The following is a 20952-nucleotide window of genomic DNA, read 5'->3' on the forward strand; positions in this document are numbered from 1 at the left end:
ATGATTATGAAATATGGCAAATGGATGTCAAAACCGCTTTCCTTAATGGAAAGTTGGCTGAAGATGTTTACATGGTTCAGCCAGATGGTTTTGTCAGTACAGAGTACCCCAGTAGAGTGTGTAAGCTCGAGAAATCCATTTATGGATTAAAACAAGCACCTCGCAGATGGAATCTTTGCTTTGATGAGAAAGTCAAAGAATTTGGCTTTTCAAGGAGTGAAGATGAATCTAGTGTCGATATCAAGGCTAGTGGGAGTATAGTCAGCTTTTTGGTACTGTATGTGGATGACATACTACTCATAGGAAATGACATCCCAACCCTACAGGAAGTAAAGTCCTGGCTTGGGAAGTGTTTCGCTATGAAGGACCTTGGAGAAGCTGCCTATATCCTAGGGATAAGGATTTTGAGAAACAGGAGTAAAAGACTAACTGGACTTAGTCAAAGCACCTATGTAGACAAAGTGTTGAAAAGGTTCAACATGCATAACTCCAAGAAAGGAGAGTTACCCATCCAGAGTAACGCCAGATTGAGTAAGACACAAAGCCCTAGTACTGAGGCTGAGATAGCAGAAATGAGTCGAATACCTTATGCTTCAGCTGTAGGATCGATCATGTATGTTATGACGTGTACTCGACCTGATGTAGCCTTTGCTTTGAGCATTGTTAGCAGGTATGAGGGGAACCCTGGCAAGGCACACTGGACTGTGGTAAAGAATATCCTCAAGTACCTACGGAGGACTAAGGACTGGGTCCTTACCCTCGGTGGAAGTGAGGACTTGAGAGTTGTAGGGTACAGTGATGCTAGCTTTCAGACTGACAGGGATAATTTCCGCTCTCAGTCGGGCTGGGTCTTTACTCTAAACGGAGGGGCAATTACTTGGAAAGTTCCAAGCAGGAGACAGTGGCTGATTCCACTTGTGAATCAGAGTATATAGCAGCAAGCGAGGCAGCAAAGGAGGCTATATGGCTAAAGAACTTCATCGGAGACCTTGGAGTTGTACCAGCTATAAAGGAGCCAATGGAGATTTTCTGTGACAGCAATAGTGCGGTTGCCTTAGCCAAGGAACCAAGAGATCATGGGAGATCCAGACACATTGACAGAAAATATCACTTCATCAGACATCGAATAGAAGAAGGAACCCTCTTGGCAAAGAGGGTATCATCGGATGAGAACCCAGCAGATCCCCTCATGAAGGGACTGAGTCGGGCTACGCATCTCCAGCATGCTCGGAGCATAGGGCTGAAGGATGATATTAGTTTTAGTAGTTAGATAATCTTGAAATTTGTAAAATGTAATTGACATTTGATGATAAATAAAAGCTGTTATTTATGAGTAAAGTGTTGCTATCTCTTGTCAATCGTTTACTATTATTTCTTTTTGCATGTTTTGACTTCCAGAATAATTATGTTATGGTTTATATCATATTATTCAAACTCTCCACAGTCGGTCATATGTTGGAAGTAGATATGAATCAAGACTGTCATGGGTTGGCTTGTAGAGGTCTAAGATGTTAGACAAAGCGGCGCTACAACACTCATGAGTGCTCATAAGTTCTAAGTATTGGATTCAACCCACGCTCACTTGTATCACTTCATGGAATTTATCTCGAGTGATCGTGAGATGGTAATATCATATAAGTCTTCAAACCTAGAGATATGATTTGTTGCCTATGAGTTGGTTATGCATTGATTGCACGAAAACGCATTGGTAACTCGATGTTATAAACCGTGCCTTTGTGTGTAGTTCAACAAGTAGTAGAGCAAACATATGAGTCGAAGTTTATCTGTTCCTTCTAGGATTAGAAGCGATATCTGGGCCCCTCAATGATTTTGTTTTGACCTATGTACCGGGCCCGGTCAGAACTAAATTGATGTGTTCAGTTAAGTTCTATGTCAAACAAATCAGAAATCGGGAAACAAATGCTGGACAATAAGCAAGACCATGTTCCATGTATTTGTCCGGCTGATATCTAGAACAGAGGATTATATGATCACTTATCTAAAATCGCGCTTCATAGTTCAACAGAGTTTTAAGAGCTACGATTGCTGATTGGTTCCTGAAGTCATACTTGCAACTATAGTTATTAGACTTATCCAAGTGGGAGACTGTTGGAGATAGTGTCTAAGTCCATAACTATAGTTGGTATGTACTTGACCCGACCCGGCATGCTCCATTTGGGTTGCACTTCACCCGAACAATTTACGGATAATCTTTTGAGAATAGTATAAGTTATGATTTATTAATATATTATAAGTTCTAATATATTTATATAAAATCATATTATTTAATTAGTGTTGATCTATAATTAATTTAGAATTAATTTAGAGATTAAAAGTATGACTAATTAAATATGGGCTCTAGTATTTATATAGTGTGGGCTAATGCTTATTTGGAATGGGCTAGGCTTGCATGGAAAGTCCATGGATACTCCATGGAGCTTTAACCCATGGATCTCATGGAAATGAAAAGACATGGGTATTAGGGTTTACATGGATGTAACCCTAATCCACCACATTATATAAAGGAGGCTTTGGTTCTTGAAATTACACAAGTTTGTGGTGAGTAAAGTAAGAGGGCCGATTTCAAGAAAGGTGATTACTATTCTCTCAAAATTCCAAGTTTGTGGTGATTTGTGATTTCCATTTGAGGCATCCACACTATTGGTGCTAGGCTCTAAAACTCCAAGCAATCAACTACAACTACAAGGTAAGTAATTCTACTAGCTTTATTTGATTCAAGTTCCCCATGCCATGCTAGATAGGATAAGAACCTTGGAAAAAATAATTATTTGCATGTATCTTAGTCAAACATAGATCCAAGGTTTCTAGGGTTGCATGTACACCATAGGAGTGTTAGAATGGTAAAACCCATCACGATCACCACCGCCCGAGGTAGCAGTGGGTGGTGCCCGGCCTAGTGGAACCCTAATGGACCTAGACACTTAACCGTCTGATGGGTCGGCTCGTGATTGGGTCAGAAACCCTAATTAGGGTTTAGAAAACCCTAATTTTGGGTTTGTTGGTTTGGGCTTATTGGGACCCGCGTTTGGACCAATGGACTGAAGTTGTGACTCATGTCGATTCTGTTGTATGATGGCTTAGTGGAAAATGGACTTATTGGGTTAAGTCCTTAATGGGTTAAGTCCTTAATGGGTTAAGTGAGAAACACTTAACCCTAATCGTCATTTTATGTGAAAACCCTACATTTGTTGGGCCTTTCTATTGGGCTTTGGTGTTTGGGCTATTGATGGGACATCCAAGAGCAATCATGTGGACTACAATATTTAGATGGGCTTTAGGGTAAGGCCCATATGAGGGTTTGGGCCCAATTTAGAAAGTTGGGCCATAGTTGGGCCATTAGAGGACTTTTTGTGAACCCATTTGGTATTCGGCCTTGGTGGGCCTATTGGGCTTGGATTATTTATGGACCGGATTGGTGGAACATATTTAGACCTAATAATGTGAAGGTTGGTCTTAGATCCTAATGGGGTTATTTGTGGGTTTGGCTTAGTGATAGAAGTCGGAGTGTAGCAGCAGCATTTATAGGATTTGTTCGCCATCCGAGGTGAGTCTTCTCACTATACTTTACCTAGAGTGGTAGTTATGTGTGACCAGAGGGTCTTATGTGCTTGCTTGAGTTGTACATTTTCTATGTGATATGTGTTGTGTGCTATATTATGTGATATTTAGACCGGACCAATGGGTCCAACGAATTATGAGACCAGAGGGTCCTCACTTAGACCAGACCGGAGGGTCCAACGAGCAGTGAGACCGAAGGGTTTTCACCTAGACCGGACCAGTGGGTCCAACGAGCTGTGGGACTGGAGGGTCCCACTGAGACACATTGACCGGAGGGTCTTACAAAGTTATAGCCTAGAGTGGCTAATGACTTGTGCGTGGTATTTTTGGGGAACTCATTAAGCTTCGTGCTTACCGTGTTATGTGTTATGTGTTTCAGGTACTTCTCAGGATCACGGGAAGGCGACGGCTCGATTGTACACACGAGATAAAGAGTTATCTTCTGGAGGATCCTGGATTATTAATCAAACAATTATGGAATTGTGTTTTGTTAATTTGATAATTGGGATTTTTGTGAAATGAATTATGAGAATTTTTGTAATTTAACAATGAAAAATTTGTTTGAAAATTTACGGTGTTACAAGTTGGTATCAGAGCCTTGGTTTGAGGGATTCGGATGCACCTTCGGGTATGTCTGGACTCAAACTGAGGATTTGAGGAAATTTTTCAAAAGATATGACTTTCTAAAACGAGCAAGAGTTTCTAAGAGAAAAACGAGAAAGAGCAGTGTGTACAATCAGCCAGAGCCCGAACGTTGGTTTCCCAAAATACCCTTACTTATTTGTGTTATGAGGTATTATTGAGATATTAGTGATGCAAGCTAGAAGATCGGCTAGGTATTTCATATATTAGGGATAGAGTTGCCTGATTTGTGATGCCTTAGCCTAGTAGTTGTTGTTATCTGTGATGTGCTTTGAGTATGTGCGGAGTAAGAGTATCCAACATGAACCTTTTAGAGAGAGCGTTGAGTAGAGGAGTAATCTAGGAGAGATACCTAGATGAGTATCGGGGGAGCCTATTGAGGAAGTAGTTAGATACCCGCGGGGGGTAAGGTTGCTTGAGTTCGGTGATACCTTGAGTGTGTGTAAAGCAAGCAGAGTTGTAACATAGAGCGGTTTTACGTGCTAGTGAAGATTATTCGATGCCCGAATGTTGCGTGCTCCGTGCTTTATGGAACTCTTGATGATGGGAGTCAGCTACCAAGTGAATATGACAATATTCAGGAGGTAGATGGCTGGAATCATAAGGAGTTCTTCAGCAACTGATGGCAGAGAAGTGTGAAAACCTAGGAAGAGCCTAGGGAGTGACTTTAGTCAGATGAGTATGCTGATAGAGGAGAGTATTTGTGGGAGAGAGATCAGGTATGACGGGATTGGTGATTGAGGAGGTTGAGCAGCTACTTAGGAAATCTGGGATGATCCGTGTGGAAAGTATGGGTAGATATGGCAGGTAGTATGGGCCCGTACTACTGAAAGCAGAGGACCCATACTCGATATAAGGAAAATTCCAGAGGTTCTAAGTAGCACATTGAGAGGTGATCACATGGTTCGAGTACCATAATTCGTAGAAGATTGAGGGGTGATCACACGGTTCGAGAACCATGGTTCGTGGCGGTTAGTGTTTCTGGTTTTACCAGTTATTCTGTTGTGTTTGAGTAGTCTGAGATCAGATAAGGGAGATTGCGGGGCCAGAGGGCCATGTCGGTTGAGTTTAATAAAGTGTGCTCGGGGTGGGAAAATCTGAGTTTAGATCTCGAGGGTTTTGACTGGTGAGGTGCTAGTTGGAGTCGCAAGACTCAAATAAGGGGTGGAGATGAAGCATCATGGAGGATTGCAGTTTGAGTTGAGTGGTCGGGCGATATCCTGTTATGTCAAGTTCTATATTGAGGATTATATTGTTCATGTTTCCCATTTTGGAAAGGATGGGTGAGTGAGTTTCTGATGTCAGAGATTAGAAGAAGACCGTGTGGGGCATTCAGTAGATGCAAAATTGGCACCAAGAGTATTTTGTTGTATGAGAGGATTAGGTTACATTCTTATGTCGGGAAGGAGTTATTAGTGGGGACTGTGACAGCGAGGGCTCGAGTATGCCTTGTTTGAGTTTGGTACGTCGTATATCAGCAACTGTTGCAGGGAAACGAGAGGAATATATCGAGCTGTCGGCTTTCATGGCTATGCAATAGATCGACTGTGGGAGTGAGCTCTCCCGTTCCATGTCGAATCTTGTAGTGGGGTGATGATAGAAGATTTCGAGAATGAAGGATGTGATAGTCTAATATTTCCAAGAAAGGAGATAGTGTTATTCTAGGACCGTCAAATTAAGTCCATGTGTAGCCGGACGAGGTTCTGGGTGACTGGAGGCAGTCACATGGGGAGGATTCTGAGGTTCACATATGGGTTCCGGGGTACCTGGAGTTATTTGGTCATTTTCCGGAAGGTCATCGAGTGCTGTGTGGTACGTCCCATGAGTGGGGAATGATACGTATGGAGAGCCAGTCTGTAGTGTGGTTAATTGGGTACGACATTGGGCGGTGGTTCGAACCCTAAGTGGGGGAGAACGTGGTATTTTGTTGGGAGGATCATCACCCTGTTCAATTTGGGGATTAGAGGATTGGGTGTCAGGAACCTGCGGTACGGTCATATGAGACTTTGGTTTAGTGGTGGATGAGGCAAGGCGTAGAGTGAGATTATGCATATTGTACGTGTCCATGAAAGAACGAGTGTATCCACGGCGAGTAGCCGTTGGACAGGGATCTTATTGTGTTCAAGGACTCTTCAGGGTTGCAATGGTCGAGTTCGAGGCGGTTGGTTCGTCGAGGTCCAATTTCGATTGTTGAGATTTGATAGTTTGATGTATAGATTGTATCTATTCTCCGGGAGGAGCAGCATTTTATTTGTCAATTAGTTTCAGAGATATTATGAGTGGCTTCACATGGGTTTTGATCAGTAATAGGATGGGGTTTCGGATGACCGTTAGCGTGATCTCATTCCTTGACGATTTCTCCATGTTTCAATTTATGAGTGGAGTATTTCGAGGTTATGAGTTGTGCGAGAAGAAGATCAATGGTCGTAGCAAGACATTGTGAGATTCGATGATGGTGTATCGGGGTATCCGAGTATGACGCCCTAAGTTGTTGGGTTACTTTGAGACTCGAGTTTATGATATGATAAGTGGGGTATCAAATAATTATTGTTCCAGTGGGAACCCATCAACTGATTGTTCGGACGGGGATTGTCCAAGAATGTGAATCGTATCGAGAGAAAGAGCGTTGTTGCTACAATGGGCGTCAGGAGTAGTGATGCTCAGTCTGGGTGGGTGGGTGCACCTGTCCATGATGGATCACGGAGCATGAGCTCAATGAGCGCAATATGGTGATGGCTTAATGAGGAGATTGTGGGGGTGGCAAGAGAGTGGAAGGATCCAGGTGAGAGTAATCACCTTGTAATATCAGGGAAAAACCATGGGGAGAGCCCATGGCGAGTGAGTGAGTGATGTAAGCCTGCGGGGAGCCGTAGCATTCACGAGTGAATGAGTAAGTGACGTAAGCATGCGGGGAGCCGTAGCATTCACGAGTGAACGAGTAAGTGATGTAAGCCTGCGGGGAGCCGTAGCACTCACGAGTGAGCGAGTAAGTGATGTAAGCCTGCGGGGAACCATAGCATTCACGAGTGAGTGAGTAAGTGATGTAAGTCTGCGGGGAGTTGTAGCATTCACAGGTAAATGAGTAAGCGATATCAACCTACGAGGAGCTATAGCATTCACGAGTCAGTGTGAGGGTATCGTAAGACTACGGGAATCCGTAGTATTCCCTGGTTAGAGAATGACGCATAGGAGTTCTTAGGCTTAGGTAGCCTTGACGAATGAGTCTTTGGGAACTTGGTGGCCGGATTAGGAGCGAGACTGGGGTCTCCATGATGGCCGAGATCCATTATATCTTGAATTGGGAGGAGGTTGTTGTAATTCAGAAGGAATTGGAAAGTAATGTACGCGTAGATTCGCGGATCACGGGTCGTGAGTTGAGTATCTGACTGGAGATGAGTGATTCTAATTCTGCTGTTGAATCGAACTCTCGAGTTTGAGTTTGGCCCTATCTGTGTAAAGGATAGACGAATTGAGATTTCGGATTCCTGATGGATTTCTTTTGAGAGGTTAAGGTTTCTATATGATGTTCTAGACCTGGGAGGGTCAGTTTGTTTGGCTTGAGAAGGACCGCAGCACGCATAAAGTTAGTGAGTGTTAGACGACAGAGGTCGGAATGATGTGTGACTACAGATTGGATGTAATATAGCTTGGAGTAAAGCGAACTTAGTGGTTGCATGTACATATGGTTGGTTGAGATAACTCTGTTGGATTAAACGGCTAGGGTTATACTCGGACTTGTGGCCATGCCGTTCAATTTGTCGGGCGTGTAAGGGATGGCGAGGAAAGATTTCGAGGACGAAATCTAATTTAAGTGGGGGAGAGTTGTAACATCCCGTATATTAAAAAAATAGATAGATAAGGGCTAATATGAGTAAATAAACCTAAAATCAATAAAAACATCGCAAGGTGTTGGCCTCGAGAAGTTAATTGTCACGATTTTTGAAGTTGGGAGTTAAAAGTGTAAGTTCCGGAGTGGTTCGTAAATATTTATGAAGGCAGTGGCTGTTTAGTGAATTATTGGGACTTAATTTGAATAGATTTTGGAAAGCAAGGACTAAATGGTAAATTTCAGATTTAATTGTAAAAATTTCTGAGGGCAGGGGCTATTATGTAACTTTTGGACTTAGTTTGAAGAAGATATGGTAAGGAGGGGGTAGATGTGACAAAAACGTATGGAAGTTTGGAAGGGAGCGAGGGTGTCTTATTTCCCTCCCGTATACGCGACTAACCCTAACCCTAGGGCATGAAACTTCAGCCACCTCCATTAAGTTGCCTTCTGCCGCCGTTGCAAAGCCAAGGTCCATCGCCGCCACTTCAGTGCCGACGCATGTCGCCCTCACGACACCTGCTGCCGGAGGTGTCGTGTGTAATCAGAAAACCACCGAGACCGGTAAAGAATCGTGTGCGTCGCTGTGAAATTGGTGCTCGAGAAGGAAGCCTTCGGTAAGACTTCTAGCCACCCATCATTCTTCTTCTTCTTCGTTTCTCTCGGTTGGACGTCGTGGGACGTCGCCACCTACCGCCGGTGACTTTATGGCCACCGTTTTTATCTATTTCGGTTATGGCATCCACCTGTGGGGTGGCTGATTATGTGTGTGGCCAAATACTTAGGTTGTTCGCGGTATTTGGGGTGTTACATACGAGTAATAGACCGGAAAATCCACCACCACCACTTCAAGGTGGTTGCTGCCACCCATTTCGTTTTTCTGCCACCCTTTGGCCACCACCAGCCACCGTGGGTGGTGGCTGCGGATGTGTGTATCCTATGTGTGAGGTTGTTTATGTATTTTTGGAGAGGAACCATCACCACCACCATTGGAAATGGTGGCTGCCGCCACCGGCCGCCATGAGCCGCCGCCGATCACCATTGCCCGAGGTGGCAGTGGGTGGTGCCCGGCCTAGTGGAACCCTAATGGACCTAGACACTTAACCGTCTGATGGGTCGGCTCCTGATTGGGTCAGAAACCCTAATTAGTGTTTAGAAAACCCTAATTTTGGGTTTGTTGGTTTGGGCCAATTGGGACCCGCGTTTGGACTAGTGAACTGAAGTTGTGACTCATGCCGATTTTGTTGTATGATGGCTTAGTGGAAAATGGACTTATTGGGTTAAGTCCTTAATGGGTTAAGTCCTTAATGTGTTAAGTGAGAAACACTTAACCCTAATCGTCATTTTATGTGAAAACCCTAAATTTGTTGGGCCTTTCTATTGGGCTTTGGTGTTTGGGCTATTGATGGGTCATCCAAGAGCAATCATGTGGACTAGAATATTTAGATGGGCTTTAGGGTAAGGCCCATATGAGGGTTTGGGCCCAATTTAGAAAGTTGGGCCATTAGAGGACTTTTTGTGAACCCATTTGGTATTCGGCCTTGGTGGGCCCATTGGGCTTGGATTATTTATGGACCGGATTGGTGGACCATATTTAGACCTAATAATGTGAAGGTTGGTCTTAGATCCTAATGGGGTTATTTGTGGGTTTGGCTTAGTGATAGAAGTCGGAGTGTAGCAGCATTATTTATAGGATATGTTCGCCATCCGAGGTGAGTCTTCTCACTATACTTTACCTAGAGTGGTAGTTATGTGTGACCAGAGGGTCTTATGTACTTGCTTGAGTTGTACATTTTCTATGTGATATGTGTTATATGCTATATTATGTGATATTTAGACCGGACCAGTGGGTCCAACGAATTATGAGACCGGAGGGTCCTCACTAAGACCGGACCGGATGGTCCAACGAGTAGTGAGACCGAAGGGTTTTCAGCTAGACCGGACCAGTGGGTCCAACGAGCTGTAGCACCGGAGGGTCCCACTGAGATACATTGACCGGAGGGTCTTACAGAGTTATAACCTAGAGTGGCTAATGACTTGTGTGTGGTATTTTGGGGAACTCACTAAGCTTCGTCCTTACCGTGTTATGTGTTATGTGTTATGTGTTTCAGGTACTTCTCAGGATCAATGGAAGGCGACGGCTCGATTGTACACACGAGATAAAGAGATATCTTCTGGAGGATCCTGGATTATTAATCAAACAATTATGGAATTGTGTTTTGTTAATTTGATAATTGGGATTTTTGTGAAATGAATTATGAGAATTTTTGTAATTTAAAAATGAAAAATTTGTTTGAAAATTTACGGTGTTACAGCGCTCTTGGTCAAGCCTTTAACAAGTATCTAAAAAATCTTTTCTTTTCGGCCTATGGGTCATGATCTTTTGTGAACCTATATTTCCCACAAACTCCACGGACTTTTTCATGTGAATTTTTTCTTAAAAAAAGTGACTTAAAGCACTAAATCGGTCATACAGAAGTATATTCGTGAAAAAAAAGTGACATAAGACACTAGGTCGATCATATAGAAATGCATTCCCAAAAAAGATCTCGAAAAAAATATGCACACATGAAAAATGCATATATACACAAACATCGAAAGTGTACATGTTCGTCAAAAATTACTTGCATATATATATATATATATATATATATATATATATATATATATATATATATATATATATATATATATATATACTCTAATAAATCAATGTTTTTTGCCACTTGTTATACCCTCATTTAATTTGTCAAATGTCATTTTGTGGTTATTTTGAATTAATTTTTATTCTACATTTCATTTTATGGTTTTTATATTTTATTAAATTTCACATAGTATTTAAATGCAATAATAAATACATATTAATTTCGTTAATGAATTTTCCTTTTAATTTCAAACTTACTTTTAAAGTTTTATTAATTTCCTTTATTTATTTATCTAAAAAATATGTTTAAATTTATAGAACAAAACACTTTAATTTTTATAATTCAATATTTTTTCTTATTTCTCTTATAAATTCAAACTTTTCAAATATTTAGAATTTTGTATTTAGTTTTTTTTTTTAAATAAACTCATGTATTACATGAGTCTCATACCTAATATATATATATATATATATATATATATATATATATATATATATATATATATATATATATATATATATATATATATATATATATATACTATTTTAATTAACTTTATTTTGCGTGACAATAGCACCTGGTATTAAACTATTAATTATATTTGCCGACGATATAAGAACTTATGAAGACTACCGACGGTTGAGGGAAACTTGGACGAAGGAATAGCACAAGAACAAAAGAAGCCCCACATACCCAAAGAAGATCGGGCCCACAATTTAAGCCTCATAACTTGTGGGTCCTATTCCCCAACTCCAAAGTTAAACTAAGGATGGCAATTTGGTACTTGTACATTGATATTAAACTGGACTGGTCATATCAGTTATTTAATTTTCTTGACTAGGAGCAATTTTTCTTAATTTTTATAACTTCATTTTATTGAAAAGTATTTTTTAAAATGTTAATTAATAACCAACTATTTTTAAATAGAGTAAATTAAATTGTTGATGCCAATCATGGTTATCAAAATCGCGATTCTGATCGTAGGATCGTACGATCCTACGATCCTAGAAATGAAAAACGATCCGGATCGTAAACGGATCGTATTTGGAGTAGGATCGAAGGTAGGATCGTAAGATCGTAGTTAGGATCGTAGGATCGAGATCCGATCCGATCCTACCTTTCCTTGATTGTGGGATCTTAGGATCCTGATCCCGATCTTACCATCCCGATTTTGCAAACTCAAAAACGATCCTACGTATGATCCCGATCTTGACAACCTTGATGCCAATACGCTTTAACAAAAATCACAAGTTTACTTTTGAATTTTGAGACTCTTCTATTGTTGTCCTTGCATTTCAATGTCTCATAAAAAATTATTTTAAAATTAATACAAAAATTATAGCAAAATAAATTACAAAATTAATGTAGGATTTTAAATTTTAGACTGAACTTTTAATTTTACGTAAAACATAAGGACCAAATATATATATATATATATATATATATATATATATATATATATATATATATAGTTGAGTTATTATGAAAACTAAAAAAAGTGTGAGAACTTGCGCACTAGGTATCAGCAGTCATATGGACTGCGGATACATATATGCATGCATGTATCAGCAGTCATATTGGTTGCAGACCTATATATGCATGCATGCATCAGCAGTGCATATATATGAATATTTTTCAAACAAAATAAAATCATCAAATCTTTATTTTTGGAGTCTTGATTTGACTTTGACGCTTCATTTCGTTATTTGTTGTTTTGATTTTAAAAAATAATGCTTGGATTAGTACTTCTCAAGTTATTATGTTTTTTTTTTGTTTTCAAAAGAACTTTCATCTCTCTTTTTATATATATATATATATATATATATATATATATATATATATATAATTTTAATGTTGTATTTTAACATATTTTAAGATAAGTAAGATATTCAAAAAGAAAACATTTTTTAATCTATAGACTAATTTGCCGTTATAATTATCATTATAGATACTCAATCTTAATGAAAATCTATAAATAGTATCCTTTTATTGTATTAATATATTATGATACTTGTTTTATTAATCAACTGTGATATGTCTTTTTATGATATATAAATATTTTATTTGTGTATATAATATTTCGAAACATATTATTTATTACAATCAAACAAACAACAAATTATCTTCAATTATTTTACAGTATAATATTCAACAGATGGTGGGAGGATCAAGGATAATTAATTGATTATACTCCATGTCCACAAGAAAACAAACACCTAGTTTTCACCTTTCAACCGCTAAATAAACAAAGGTTTCGTATTTGATGGTAAGAATAATTGTTTTATAATCGTATATGAAGAAACCTATGTTTACGATCAAAATTTGGAAGAATTAAATAACTTAAAATTTGAAAGAATTAAATAACTTAATTAGCTTGTAATTTGAGTAACTTTTTAAAATTTTAGATTATAAACTTAGTTTATCAAACATGTCAATTTAAAAACGTTCTAATGATGTTTCATACCAAACATAGTCTAAGCCGCAGTAATACATGTATTGACATGGATTATATCTTCCAATATAAAGATTAACGGATAATATGTATATTTTATATGAGATTTTGCTTTTAGTTTTTTTTTTGAAAGACAAAAGATTTCGTTATAAAAAAGTATGCCGAACAAAATACAAAAAGTACAAAAAAGAATAGAACAGATCAGTGGCGGACGCAGACTCTTTTAGTAGGGGTGTCCCTCGTATTTCAAGTCGGTGCACCTAACAGAAAAAACAAAACAAAAAAAACAAAACAAAAAAAAATTACACTACGTGTCGTAATTGTGCAGTGGCCCGGGACCCACAATGCTCCACTAAGGTCTACCACCTAAACCCAAAAAACTAAAAAATACCGAAAGTAAAAAAGCAACATCAAATGATTTTGTAGACGAAAACCTCATAATAAAGCACCCAACTTTGCAAATATCAAAGAACAATAGATAATTAATATTTTTGGCGCCAACTTACATAGAAATAGTTAACCCGTAGACAATAATAGTATCGATACCTAGACCAAAAATCAGACTGTGGCAAGCAAAGCATGAAGAAACAACTCCAATGAGAGCTCTAATTATAATATCCTACTTTGTTTGGCCAACTAAAAAATCAACCTACTTTTAGGAATCTTGGTACATAGTGAATTTTAAAAATAAGTTGAGTTAACCCTTGTCTCATGAGAGCAATCGAATATAGTATAATCTGTAACCCCAATCATATAAGAGTTAGCAACAAACTTTGCAAGCAACTCTCATCATAGCATCATCCTTTTTATCATTCTTTAAAACGGATAAATGCCAACGAACCCAAAAAGATCAACACTTCCAATCATAAATGAGTAACATGCTTTATAGACCTCCACTTTCATCCCATCAACCTATTATGATCTACTCCAAAAGAAAAGCCTTTGGTTTTGTTAGACATTAGACTAAGGGGGTGCCATACCTCTTATTTGAAACATCCCAAAAATACAGTCCAAAATTTTCATTTTAAGCCTGTAACATCCTGTTTTCGGGTCGTCAGTGGTTAGGGTTCGTGGGCTGCAACCCAGGCATGAGGAAGCCTCGGGGTTGCGACGAGTTGCTGGTAGCGTAGAGCATCTCGACACCTTTCCGAGGATATGAGATTCATTGGAAACGAAGTTATATCGAGGAAGCAATGGAAGTTTGAAGTTATCGCAGGATAAGTGCTTTATTTGAAAAAGGTGGCAGCAGAGTACGCTGGGCGTACATGTGTGTACACTTAGCGTACTCATGTGCGTGACTTTTAAGCAGAGCCACCTAGTACGCTGGGCGTACTAGGCTCAGAAGGAAAACCCTAATTGAGAGGAGTGTCCATATATAAAGAATGAGATGGCCTCATTCCTGGCCACCATCCTCAGTCAATAAACCCTCTCAAACCCTAATCCTCGTTCTTGAGCTTGTGTGTGACCATGGTGAGCTTTTAAGTGTTCTTGTGGGATTATTGGAGTGAAGAAGGAGCATGGAAGAGAATAGAGTTGGAGTCCAGGCTTTGGATCTGAGCTTTTCTGTGGTTGGAGCATCATTTGAAGGTATAAAGCTCAAAGCTTTCCCATCCTTTTGTTTTGTGCATGATATGGTCTATTTTAGGGTTTTTGGTCCCAAAGCTTGAGGCTTGATGAGTTGTTGCACTCCAGAGCTTAATATATGTCCTTTTAAGTGTTTCTAGTGGAAAGGATCCATAAAAATGAGGTGTTGAACGTGAGAATCAGCCCATGCATGAGATATGAGAATTTTGAGTTAAGAAAGTAAGAGTTTTGTGTGTTTGAGACCTTATCAACCATGCAAAGGCTTAAAGTCACTGACTTTATGGAGTAAGAGCTATTTGGGAGTCCAGATCTGAGAAATGAGGTAAGGTCTTAACGGGTTAAGACCAAGATAATGGACTAAGCAAGACTGGGCATACGCCCAACGTAATTCCAGTACGCCCTGCGTACTGGGTTGGTGTCCCCGATCGGAATTCGTGCATGCTAGTGTACGCTGAGCGTACCAAGGGAGGTACGCCACGCGTAACCTCTCTGTGAGCTTTTGGGTTGAATTTATTATTGGGCCTTAAGGGTTGGGCCTGGATCTTTGGGCTTGTGTATTAGTGAATTTGAGCAGAGAAATATTATATTATGCTTTGGGCCCTTGAGTTGGGCTTGCCATTTAGATTGAGAATTGGGCCTTGGGAGATCCCATCTATTATTGGGCCTTGGTGGGCCCAATGGGGTTTAGGTCATTGATGGGCTGGTTAGTGGACTACCTTTAGACCTAATGAGTGAGAGTTTGGACTTAGTTCCTAATTGGGATAATTGTGGGTTTGGCACAGAGTTAGTGGTTGGTGCGTAGTAGCAGCGTCTATAGGAGCTGTTCGTCATCCGAGGTGAGTCTTCTCACTATACTTACCATGAGTGGTATCCTTATGTGACTGAGATGTTTTATGTGCTTATTTGTGTATTGTGATATTCTGCATTATGTCTCTGTGATTTATGCTGAGTATTGTTATTATGAGCTTATCGGGTTAGGACCGGAGGGTCCACCTGAGTTCTGGGACCGGAGGGTCCCACTGAGACACATTGACCGGAAGGTCTTATCTGAGTATAGTCATAAGAGGCTACTGAGATGTGTGTGGTATTTTGGAGAACTCACTAAGCTTCGTGCTTACCGTGTAATGTGATATGTGTTTCAGGTTCTTCTCAGGATCGCGGGAAGGCGCCGTCTTGATTCTACATACCAGAGAAAGAGTTATGTTTTGAGGATCCTGTATTATTAATCAAACAATTATGGAGTTGTGTTTGTAAATTAAATAAATGGGGTTTTTGTGAAATGTGTTATGAGAATTATGTGATTTTTAAAATGAAAATTTGTTTGAAAAAATTACGGTGTTACAAGTTGGTATCAGTGCCTTGGTTTGAGGGATTTGGACGCACCTTCGGGTAAATCTGGACTCAAACTGAGGATTTGAGAAATATTTTCAAAAGAAGTGATTTTTCTAAAACGAGCAAGAGTTTCTAAGAGAAAAACGAGAAGGAGCAGTGTGTACAATCAGCCAAAGCCCGAACGGTGATTTCCCAAAATACCCTTACTTATTTGTGTTATAAGTTATTATTGAGATATTAGTGAAGCATGCTAGAAGATAGGCTAGGTATTTTATATTCTAGGGCTAGAGTTGCCTGATTTGTGATGCCTTAGCCTAGGAATTTTGCTATCTGTGATGTGCTTTGAGTATGTGTTGAGTAAGAGTATCCAGCATGAAATCTTTTAGAGAGAACTTTGAGTAGAGGAGTAATCTAGCTGATATACCTAGATGAGTATTGGAGGAGCCTACTGAGAGAGTAGTTAAATATCCGTGAGGGGGTAGAGTTGCTTGAGTTCGGTGATACCTTTGAGTGTAAGTGGAGTGGTAACCTAGAGTGGTTTTATGTGTTTGTAGAGATTATTTGATGCCCGAATGGTGCTTGCTTCGTGCTTTGTGGAACTCTTGATGATGGGAGTCAGCTACTAAGTGAATATGACGATATTCTGGAAGTAGATGACTGGCATCATAAGGAGTTCTTCAGCAGCTGATGGCAGAGAAGTGAGGGAACCTAGGAAGAGCCTAGGAAGTGGCCTTAGTCAGATGAGTACGCTGATAGAGGAGAGTATTCGCTGGGAAGCGACCAGGTTTAACGAGATTGGTGATCGAGAAGGTTGAGGAGCTACTTAGGAATTTTGGGACGATCCATGTGGAAAGTATGGGTAGATGTGACAGGTAGTATGGGCCCGTACTACTGAAAGCAGAGGACCCGTACTCGAAACAGGGAGAATACCTGAGGTTCTAAGTAGTAGATTGAGAGGGGATAACATGGTTCGGGTACCATGATTCATAGCAGATTGAGAGGATAACATGGTTCGGGTACCATGATTCATAGCAGATTGAGAGGAGATAACATGGTTCGGGTACCATGATTCATAGCAGATTGAGGGGTGATCACATGGTTCGAGTACCATGATTCGTGGCGGTTAGTGCTTCTAGTTTTACCAGTTGTCCGGTGGTGGTTGATTAGTTTGAGATCAGGTGATAGAGTGTGGGGCCAGAGGGCTATGTCGAGCAAGTCTTAATGGAGTATACCTTGAAAGGGAAATTGAGTTCGTTTCCGAGGGATTTTATTAGTGAGATGCCAGTTGGAGCCGCAAGGCTCAGGGATGAGTAGAGATGATGTTTTTTTGGAGGAATGGGGTTTAAGTCGAGCCATCAGCTGATGGATGAGACGTCACTTTCTGTGGCAAGAGTTGCGTTGTTCCCGTTTCCTGGGAGAAGCGAAGGAGATATCGAGTTTCTAGTTTCAGAGTTTGGAGGTAGACCCCGTGGGGTAGCATTGGTGGTGACCTTTTCATCCGAGTATTTGGGTAGTTTGTCTGTTGTGAGGTATTTCTTGTACCATGGAGTCATTAGTGGAGGCTGAGATGGAAGAGACCCAGGAAGGTGCCTTTTGAGTGTGGCATGCATTTAGCAGCAGTTTCAGGTGGTTAAGAGCAATATTTCGGGGCGGTGGCCCTCGTTGTTATGTTGTGTATCGGTTGTGAGAGTGATGTCTTGTGCTTTGATGATGATTCCCATGTTGGGAGGCGGGTCGAGGAGTCAGAGACGAGGTGTGTGATAGTGCATTATTTTCGGACTGAGGGTCAGGATTTTGAGATGACCAGAGGCAGTCGCGCTGGGAGGATTTTAAGATTTTGTCTGAGTTACGGGATATTTGGAGTTGCTTGGTTTCCTTTGGGAAGATCATTGAGTGTTTTCGTGGTATATTCCCAGAGTCAAGTGTGATGTACCTGGTGAGTCAGTCCACGGAGTAATTGTTGGTATGCCGTCTGGTCATGGTTCGAACCCTGAGTGGGGGAGAACTGGGTATTCAATTGAGAACATCAGCAATTCGTTCAAGTGCAACTGATTATGGAAATCTGCGGTGCGGACACATGAAACCTGGGATATTGGTGGATGCGGCGAGGTGCGATGCGGGATGATGTATGAGTATGTGCTTAAGGAAGGATGAGTGAATCCACGGCAGGTGGCCGTTGGTCAGAGGATTTATGATGGCTAGAAATTTTCGAGTTTGCAAATGTTGAGTTCGAGGCGGATGGGTCGCTGAGTTCAGGGTACAATAGCTGAGATTTACAGGTATAGGTATAGATTGTAATCTACACTCCAGAAGAGGGCAGCAGTTGGTTTGTCGACCAATTTTAGAGTCGGTATGAGTAGTTCCTATGGGCGGTGATCAGTAGAGGGTGGAGCTTCGGATTTTCGTCAACGTGTATTCAGTCGTTGACGATCCCTCCGTGTTTCAAATTGGGAGATGAGAGTATTTCGAGGTTTTGAGTTGTGTAGGTGGAAGATCAATGGTTAAGGCAAGACCGCGTAAGACGATGTGATGGTGTACCGAGGTACCCGAGTATGATGTCCTAATTTTTGGTCATGTTAGGACTCGAGTTGTGAGATGGCGAGTGGAGTACCGAGTGATTTTGTTCCAGTGGAAACCCATCAGTTAATTGTAGCCGAAGTGAGACTGTCTAAGGGTGTATCTGTGTTGAGACTAGTTCGTTGCCTACAAAAGCTTACATCTGAAGTGGTGGTGCATACGTTGGGTGGGTGTAAGCACCTATCTATGTTGAGCTGCGGAGCATGAGTTGGTGAACTCAGTGTGGTGATGTCTTGATGATGAGATTATGGGGGATGAGAGAGCAAGTGATCCGAGTGGGGGTATTCGCTTGGGATTATCAGGAGAAACTGTGGAGTGAGCCCATGGTGAGTCAGTGGGAGAGAGTTTCGTGATACTACGGGGAGCCGTAGTATTCACTGGTTAGAGACAGAGTGCCGTGATACTGTGGGGAGCCATAGTATTCACTGGTTAGAGAGAGAGTGTCGTGATACTGCGGGGAGCCGTAGTATTCACTGGTTAGAGAGAGAGAGAGAGTATTGTGATACTGCGGGGAGCCTTAGTATTCACTGGTTAGAGAGAGAGTGTCGTGATACTGCTGGGAGCCGTAGTATTCACTAGTTAGAGAGAGAGAGAGTGTCGTGATACTGCCGGGGGGGGGAGGTAGTATTCACTGGTTAGAGAGAGAGTGTTGTGATACTACGGGGAGCCGTAGCATTCACGAGTCAGTGAGAGAGTGTCGCAAGTCTACGGGGGAGACCGTAGCGCTCAGTAGTCGACAAGGGTGAATACTTTTCAACGGAGAGCTGTAGTATTCACTACCTAGAGTATGGCGCAGAGGAGTTCTTAGGATTGGGTAGCCTTGCCGCTTGAGTCTTCGGGAGCCTGGTTGCCGAACCAGGGGCGAGACGGGGGTCTCCGTGTCGGTTGGGGATCATGGTATCCCTGGGATGAGGAGGGATTATCGCAATCGGAAGGAATTGAAGAGATGGTGTGTGCATAAATCCACGAATTTTGGGTCATGGGTTGAGTACCAGATTGGAAGTGAGAGGTTCCAATTCTGCTGTTGAATCAGACTCTCGAGCTCGAGTCCGCATCCATTCGTGTATTGAAAAGGCGAGATGAGGTTTCAGACTCGTGGATGGGTTTCATTTTGGAGGGGGTATTGACATCCATCTGATATCTTAGGCCGGAGTGGATCATTTTCGTTGGTGTGATAAGTACCGCGAGATACAGGGAACCAGTGGGTGGTAGACGACAGAGGTCGGAGGTGAGGCGATTTCAGATGAGTTGTAGCATTTGCTTAGGGTAAAGCGAACTTCGTGACTTGTGTGTCACTATGAGCCGAGATAGTTATTAAGAGTTGAAAACCGGTAGGTCATTTTTTGGGCGTGCAGTAGGTAACCTTAGAGGTTCCACTTGTTGGGTTGGAGATGACCTGATGCTCAGTGTTGGAAGGGACAAATGAGAGAAGCTGGGGCTTATGTTTAAGAGTATCAGAGGATCGTTTCGAGCTATCTTAACAGTTTTCTTGTGCCCGAGGACAGAGTTTTGAGGATCAGTCCTTCAGAAGAGTTCTGATAGTTGTTCAGGTGGTGGGTCTTTAGTGGGATATGACCTTTCCGTTCCTCCAGAGTTCGACGGGGATCGATTAGAGAATTTGAGTTGGTAGAGTGTTCTTAGAGTCTGTTAGTCGATGAGCGGTTAACATGAAGATATTGCGAGGGTGGTCTGACAGGGAGACAGACCACTAGAGCTTTCAAGTTCTGGGGAGTCAGACCGAGTACTGCAGCGGCACAAGGGTTTGTTATTTCTTCGGGGTCGGGAGTTCCCGTTGGGTCCAGGTGTCACAACTAGGAATTTTGATGCTTTGTAACAACAACAATGATAACAATTGTAAACCAACAATGTGAAAGCATGCATGATGATTATTCAATAACAACAAAACTTCCATCACATTGTCACAACAATGTGAAAACAAGCACTGCAAATAGTCAACAAAGAATTGGAAACCCTAGAAATCCCGGTTTAAGTCCATTTTGGAATAGGATTTCCTTATTGGGCCTAATGGACCAATAAGCTTCCAATTTAACTATCTTGAACATAGAACTCTCAAATGGGCCCTAATTGGACCCATATACATGAAACTTAATATTTTGGGCCTTATAAGCCTAAAATGAACTAGGTTATCTTTAATGGGCCTTATTGGACCATAACAAATCTAATTAGCCCTAATGGATCATAAAAATCATTCCTTGATTTATTTTGGGCCAAAAATCATCTAATTGAATCATAATATGGGCTTAAGCATACAAGGCCCAATTTTCTTTCTTCCTTTCCCCTCTTCTCGGCCCAAC

The sequence above is a fragment of the Lactuca virosa genome, chromosome 3 (assembly GCF_052849685.1).
Source record: "Lactuca virosa cultivar CGN04683 chromosome 3, Lactuca_virosa_CGN04683_v6, whole genome shotgun sequence".
Taxonomy (NCBI): domain Eukaryota; kingdom Viridiplantae; phylum Streptophyta; class Magnoliopsida; order Asterales; family Asteraceae; genus Lactuca; species Lactuca virosa.